Raw genomic sequence first — 7022 nt, forward strand, 5'->3', positions numbered from 1 at the left:
GTTTCGTGGTTAAAGTTAACCTTTTCGACATGTTTCTGTGTTGTCCTTGCTCAGCAATAGCATGGATGCGATGTTTTCTGGGGGTTTGGCAAAAGGAGAGTGGGATTGTGGGCGGTGCTCGGGGTGGTAACTGAAGGTGGGGACTGTGTTATTCTGACGTCAACTTTTTACAGAATTCACAACGGTTCGTGAAAAATAGCTAGAACTTTAAGCTGGCTGTGTGAATTTGACTGTGGACTGACTGTTTTGAAACTTATATGGTAGTTAAATAGACCTCAGTAATCGTGAAAAAAGCCAGGAAATTTCAGTTTTGACAATATGGGACCTTTAATAACAAAGACATAAACTGGTCCAGAATCAGCACTTCAGAAAAGTGCTGACCTATTTCATAGATGTGTGGTTTGGTGCTGTTCTTGGCACATTCATCTCTTCAAAACACTTTCAGCCCACTGTGGTTGCCCAAGACAAAGCATATGGGTGTGTGTGTGTGTGTGTGTGTGTGTGTGTGTGTGAGATACTAGTGACAGGATATGCTGTGTTTAGAAACAGTACATTTGTACGTTGGGCCATAAGGTCTTGTTTAGTCCCAAATTTATCCAGAGTACTTTTGTTTATTTTTCTAAAAACACGCAGTGTATATTTGAAAAGGGTTTTCCTCTGACGTTCAATCAGATGTTTATCCCCAGGCAAGGAACTTACTAAAGAAAAGAAAACACTCATCCATTCTCACATGAAAACCTGTGGTGTGTGAGAGGAATAAAGTTATACAAATGCATCAATAATAATTTATTTCTCACAGGCATTCGCTGTTGGTGGTGGCCAGATTTGACCTTCTGTTTCTTTTCTGTTATTGTATGAGAGAGATTTTGGTATGTGTTTGGTATCAAAACATCATGGAACAAGTAAAAAAAAAAAAATTATTATCATGTTATTATAATAATATATATAATATTGCATCACAGCAATTTCAATAAGTGTTTATACCCTGAAGACACTCTCACTGTTTCTTTTGCAGTAGAAAAACAACAATTTTCTAAATGCAGAGCCGGTTTGAATTGCAATGGAGGGACGTCCAAGACAATCTTAAAGCTACTCAATCACCAAGCCAAATATTTGATGGGCTTCTCCAGCAGTCACCGCAGGGGCCTTTTCTCCTTGTCACTCATGTCTTTTTTGTAAATAGCGGGGAGTCTCTCTCTGCATCTTATCTTTCTCTCATGAGATGTGCCATCCCTGCAGACACTAAAGATATTGGGGATATTTTTTGGTAGTGGTCTGTCACTATAAAAGATCCTTTAGCCTTGAAGAAGCAATATGGCATTTTGTTATTTAGTTAATAGTCATTTTTGTTGCTGCAGGGTCAAAGTGTGGATCTGGTTGCACCATTAAGTTCTACAAGAGAAAAAAAAAAGACTGTTCAGAGGTTCCTCTTTTATAGCTCAAGAGACTCATTTACACTAGCGTTCAAAAGTATGGGGTCCGTACGACGTTTTTTTAAAAGAAATGTATTCAGCAAAGATGCATTCAGTTGATCAAACGTAGCAGTAAAGACATTTATAATGCTACATAAGATTTCCATTTAAAATAAATACTGTTCTTTTGACCAGAAAAGTTATCACGGTTTCCACAAAATTATTAAGCAGCACAACTGTTTTCAAAATTGATAATAATAAGAAATGTTTCTTGAGCAACAAATCAAGCATATTAGAATGATTTCTGAAGGATCGTGTGACACTGAAGTAATGATGCTGAAAACTCAGCTTTGCCATCAAAGAAATAAATTATATTTTAAAATATATTCAGATAAATTATTATTAAGGTATTAATTAAATTAATGAAAGTATTTGATGAGAAATGTTTGGGTTTTTATTGCGATCTTTGAATTTAGTTAGCAGATGTTGATAACCTGGCAAATCAGAGCACAATTTGAGACACTGATATGTGTGAGTTTACTGGGTTCTGTTTCTCAAAAAGTCACAACAGGATTTAATCAGTTTAATCTCCAATAAATCTCTTTGCTTTCTATGAGAAGCAATAGACAAGATCTCATTTAATATTTTTATTTCTTAAAGGCTGTTTTCTGAAACCGCCATCGGCCTCATAAATGTTAAATGTCTTATTAATATCACGCTTGACATATTTTGAATTGGACTATGTCCCTTACTCCATCCGGATCGTTATTTCCGTGATTCTTTGAATGAAGAAAAGCTTGGAATCTAATCTTGGAGCATCACAGAGTAGAAAGTAGAAAGGCAATCCATGCTAGTCCTATCATACCCTCTGCTATAGTTGAGAGGAAGAAGAAAAGCGGAAGACATTTCCATGCCCTGTTTTTCTCTCTCTCCATCTCCGCAAGTCTAGCGAGGCTGAACCTATACGAAGGAACATTAATTAAAAGGATATACAGAGAAGAACAGCACTGCGAGATCGAACCTTTCCTCTTGAATTTGGATGAGAAACTTTGACAGCTTTTCATCTTCGTCTCTGGCTTACCCAGCCATCCCTCTTCTTTTCCTCCCCATCTGTTTTCTTTTCTTCTTGAAGTTTGCAATGGAGCCTTTTTTGCTTCTGTATATTTCTACCTTCTCCAGCGTCATTAATTTGGTTTTATACATTTTATACACAAATATCCCATGTCTCACCTTGAGATGCCATTCAACGCAGTTGTTTTTAAGCCATGTACAGATGTACCACCAGCTAATGGCCAAAATCAATTGGAAATTAGTTTAAATTACTTGATAGTTAATATGGATTACTTTTGTGAATATTTTATGACTCGTTTATGCCTTTTTTGTGTGTCATTTTGGAGCTTGACAGACTCAGTCCTCATTCACTTTAACTATAGTGAAAAGAGTAACTTCTTCAAATATTAATATTCTTCAAAAATTCACCTTCTGTGTTCTACAGAAGAAAGAAAGTTTGGAATGAGGTGATTAATGACTGAATTTTCATTTTTGGAGTGAACTATTTTTTTTAAAATCACATTTGCTTTGTACAACAGTGAAGAGTTGCCGGCACTAGAGCTTAACAGTGGGATTCCAAAAGTAAAAGTGCTATATTCAAGTTCTCCATAGTGTTTTAGATTTTTTTTTTAGTATTAAAATAGATTTTAATGCTATCTATATGTAATAGATAGTTTACATTTTTATAAAAGCATTACAAATACTTGCTTTATGTCATCAGTAGCTCTTTCATTCCCTCATAAGTACACAATCTTGAACCTTTTTTCACAGTTTTTATTTAGGTTGATTGCTTTGTTTAAACTCCTTGTTGAGGAGTTTTAGAAATGCCTTTGGAGATAAATACAAACCTAGGCTTCTACAAAATGGTAACTTAGGGCTGCATTCGTAGGTAAAATATAGGAACAATGGTTGATTATTTAAAGCAAAGGAATGACATGAGAGACTATTGACCTGATGATGATGGTGGATATGAATCTTCTTGCCCTTCAGCTTAATTTCTTTATTGCAGAGTGCCACATGGGACTGTGAGCTGGTTAATTATCTAGAATCAATAGTTCAGCTATGAACCAATTACAAAATCCCACCAGAGAGAACAGGACAATACACTTATGGATTATGCATCAGCATTTTAAGTTGTACTAGACAGAAAAAAAGCCACAACTTCAAATAATGATAAATTAGCTTTTCCTTTTACTTGCACAAACAATCAGCTCAATTTTGTGACCTAACAGTAGGAATCAATGAATCAACAGACATTGTTTAAATTTGCTCATCTGTGCATTTTCCTTTTTCAGGTCTTGAGGGACCGGATCTCAAACAGTATGGCATGGATACATTGTTTATGATATTGGAATATTAATAGTGTTACGTAATTCCCCAGCTTCCTTCTGTCTCCTTTCCCTGTTTACGGCCCCAGTCCTCCAGCTTTGTTCGTGGCAGCGCACGTCAATCATCTGTCAGAAGTAGAATAGGGCTGTGATGGGTAGATCAATGTTTCAGATCAGGCCTTTTCCTTTTTCAGACTTTGAATTTGTTTGTGAGTTCAATGGTTTAAACAAGGTTCCAAAATGTTTTTTTTTTTGCAGTGATGCCATATAACTATTTTGGTTGCCCAAAGAAACGTTTAGTGAACAGTTCTTAAAATAAAACTTTTTTCTTAGTGTGAAGAACATTTTAATTATTAAATGTTGCTGGCAGAAGCTATTTACACTAACCCTGCCCACCAATGTATGGTTGGGATAGACATTACAAAAGATGCCCGTCAAACAGCAGCCTCAGTAGTGTAGGTTGTAAGGCGCGTAGCGGTAACTTTTGACGCAATCGACCCGAGTTCGAATATGCCTTTTGCCAAGCTCGTTCCTCTCCCTTTTCCCATCACATATCAGATCGGAAATGCATTTATTTTCAATAAAAATTAAGGAAATATTCGAAAAGTGGAAATAAAGTGCCTCAGTATTTTTTTTTTTATAATAAAGTGTTTATGGGGTATAGTGGTAGGATTAGGGTAGGTGTGAAGGGCTTTATTGTCCCAATAAGGCATCAACCATTTAATAATTTTAATAAAAATGATCCATTACACTCAATACATTATTATTACATACTGTTTTATAATGTACTACAATACTGAGGTGCAAATATCTGGCACTATTTGCACTAAGTATAAATAGCATCTACTATTTACACTTACTGCAAAGAATTTTACATAGTGTAAATAGAATCTACCGCTATTTGCACTTAGAGCAAATAGCCACTGCCTTTAATTATATGAAACTTTTGCGCAATGTAAAGGTTCCATGGATGTTAAAGGTTCTTCATGTCAATACCAATAAAGAACCTATATTTTTAAGAGTGTAGGAGCAGAATATATGCTAATGCTGAAGGCAAGGCTATGAAGAGTCAATCAGGTAAGAATAAGTTTTTTTGATATATCCATAATTGAAAGAGTTGGATTCTGGTCATAATATAGCCCAAAATCAATCAGAATTAGATTAGATTTAACAGCCTGAGTCATACAGGTGTTGAAAGCCTTTGTTTATGAGAAACAGATGGTGGAAGAGATATTCTGAGGAAGAGCTGAAGAACAGAGACGTCCCTAATGTCCCAGACTGTTTGAGTACATGTAGACAACTAAACATCGGGGGGTCTCTTTTTTTGGGGGAGGGGGCAGTTGTCTGGCTTGTACTGATGTGATTTTAATAAACGAATTTATTTAAATATAATTTCAGTCTAACCTGCTGATTGTTCATCTTGTTTTCTTGTGCTTCAGTCGCTTACATAAGAACGTTTCTGATTTGCATATTCAACACTTCACTTTAAAATATTCATCAAGTTGATGAATATTGATGTAACATTTGACTACTGTTAACTACACCCTGCCTGAAGTGAAAGCGACACATAGTCTGCAGTCTGGATGCAGCAATGGGCCTTTCAGGTGTTTGAAAAGAATATAATTATCAAAATTATGCATTTTGGATGTCTTTAACACATTTACACTTCCACAAAAACAAGAAACATACTCATCCTGAGCATCCCAAACAGAGCCTCTTTTTATTTTTTGTATATTCTTGTTTTAAAAATGGCTGTTTCAATTAGTGTGATTTAGCACTAATAAGATTTTAATGAAAAGATCACATGACATGATTTGTCTCAATAGGGGGTTTAACGACTCTGTTGGGGGCTCTGTAAAATCGGTTGAAATTAAGCAAGTTTTGCCAGCTTTGATAAGAAGTGTGTTTTCAGAATAATGTGTAAGAGATAGAGAGGGCATTACAATGGTTCAGGCCTCATCAGTGTTAAAATCAGTGAGTAACGGGAGAAAACTGAGGAGAGGAAGGAGGAAGAGGAAGTGTCAGTGGGTGGACACAGCTCTCTAATCTTAGGGTGTTTTCACACCTGTAGATCGATTGCTTTGTTCCGAAACAGGGATTCAAATGATTACAATGTTGCTTTTTATTCTTGGTACGGTTTGCTTCACACAGCAAAGTTTCTAAACGGACCAAATTTGTTAATACAAGTCACGCGCGAGTAAACTGTTCTCTCATTGGTCAAAGATCCACGGTTTATTTTCCGGGATTCCACTGAGCTGTCACAACTGTCATCTGTCAGAATGGAACAATAACAGCTTTGCGGGCTTATTGTTGGGTTTTTTGTAGCTGTCGTTAATAATAATTTATCATTTTGAGCAGGAGTCCAGGATTGATTGGGAAAACATTTTTAAAATGCACATACTACAAAGAAGAGCAATAAGACGGCATTATAAAACAAAAAAGTGCGCTTTAATTTTTGAATGGCAAAGACGTGCTCTCCCACAGACATTCACAGGTTCATTTTGAGGTATTAGCAAAACAACAAAGCTAATGCTTTTCACGGAACTTACGTAATTACCCATTATACATTGTGATATAGCCTGGTTCGTTGGTCCGTTGGATCGGATTGCTTTCTCACTACAACCGAACCGCTCCAGAGTTCGTTTTCAATCGAGCCGAGACCACCTCGTTCAGGCGATCTCGGACCGATTGTTTTGGCGCGGATCCGAGTGCGATTGCCGTGTTCACATATGCCCAAACGAACCGTGCTAAGGGGGGAAAACGCACCAGGTTCCGAAACAACAGGCCATGTGTGAAAACACCCTTAGTGTCTCTAGGAAAACGTGCTCTTAGCTTTTCAACTTTCCCTTTTATTTGCTCTCCCTCTCTTCTCATCTATCTTTCTCTGTCCTAAAGTAAGACCTTCCAGAGGAAATGTAGCAACATTAAATGTTCTGTTAACCCATCGCCTTGAGGGCCCCAAGTGTGTTTTATGCTTATATACAAGCATTTCCAAATGTTTATCCTTTAGGGAAGTTTATAATTTTTTAGGTAAGACAATTTCCATAGGTCTGAGATGACAGTAAGAGCAAAATGCCCTTATGCAAGCGATAATGTACAGTAAAAATATGCAACTAGCCAGCAATTATCACAGAATAAATCCCAGCATGAATGTGAAATGAAAGAGAGGCTGTTGGTATGAAATATGAGAAAAATTAATTATATATATATATATATATATATATATATGTGT

The 7022-nt window shown here is 36.4% G+C and overlaps 1 pseudogene; it reads left to right on the forward strand.

The window, feature by feature from the left end:
* LOC107582372 (testis-expressed sequence 264 protein-like) overlaps positions 1 to 7022 on the forward strand; it is a 54739-nt pseudogene that overhangs the window by 38575 nt on the left and 9142 nt on the right.

The sequence above is a fragment of the Sinocyclocheilus grahami genome, unplaced genomic scaffold (assembly GCF_001515645.1).
Source record: "Sinocyclocheilus grahami isolate Dianchi unplaced genomic scaffold, SAMN03320097.WGS_v1.1 scaffold44.1, whole genome shotgun sequence".
NCBI classification, from domain to species: domain Eukaryota; kingdom Metazoa; phylum Chordata; class Actinopteri; order Cypriniformes; family Cyprinidae; genus Sinocyclocheilus; species Sinocyclocheilus grahami.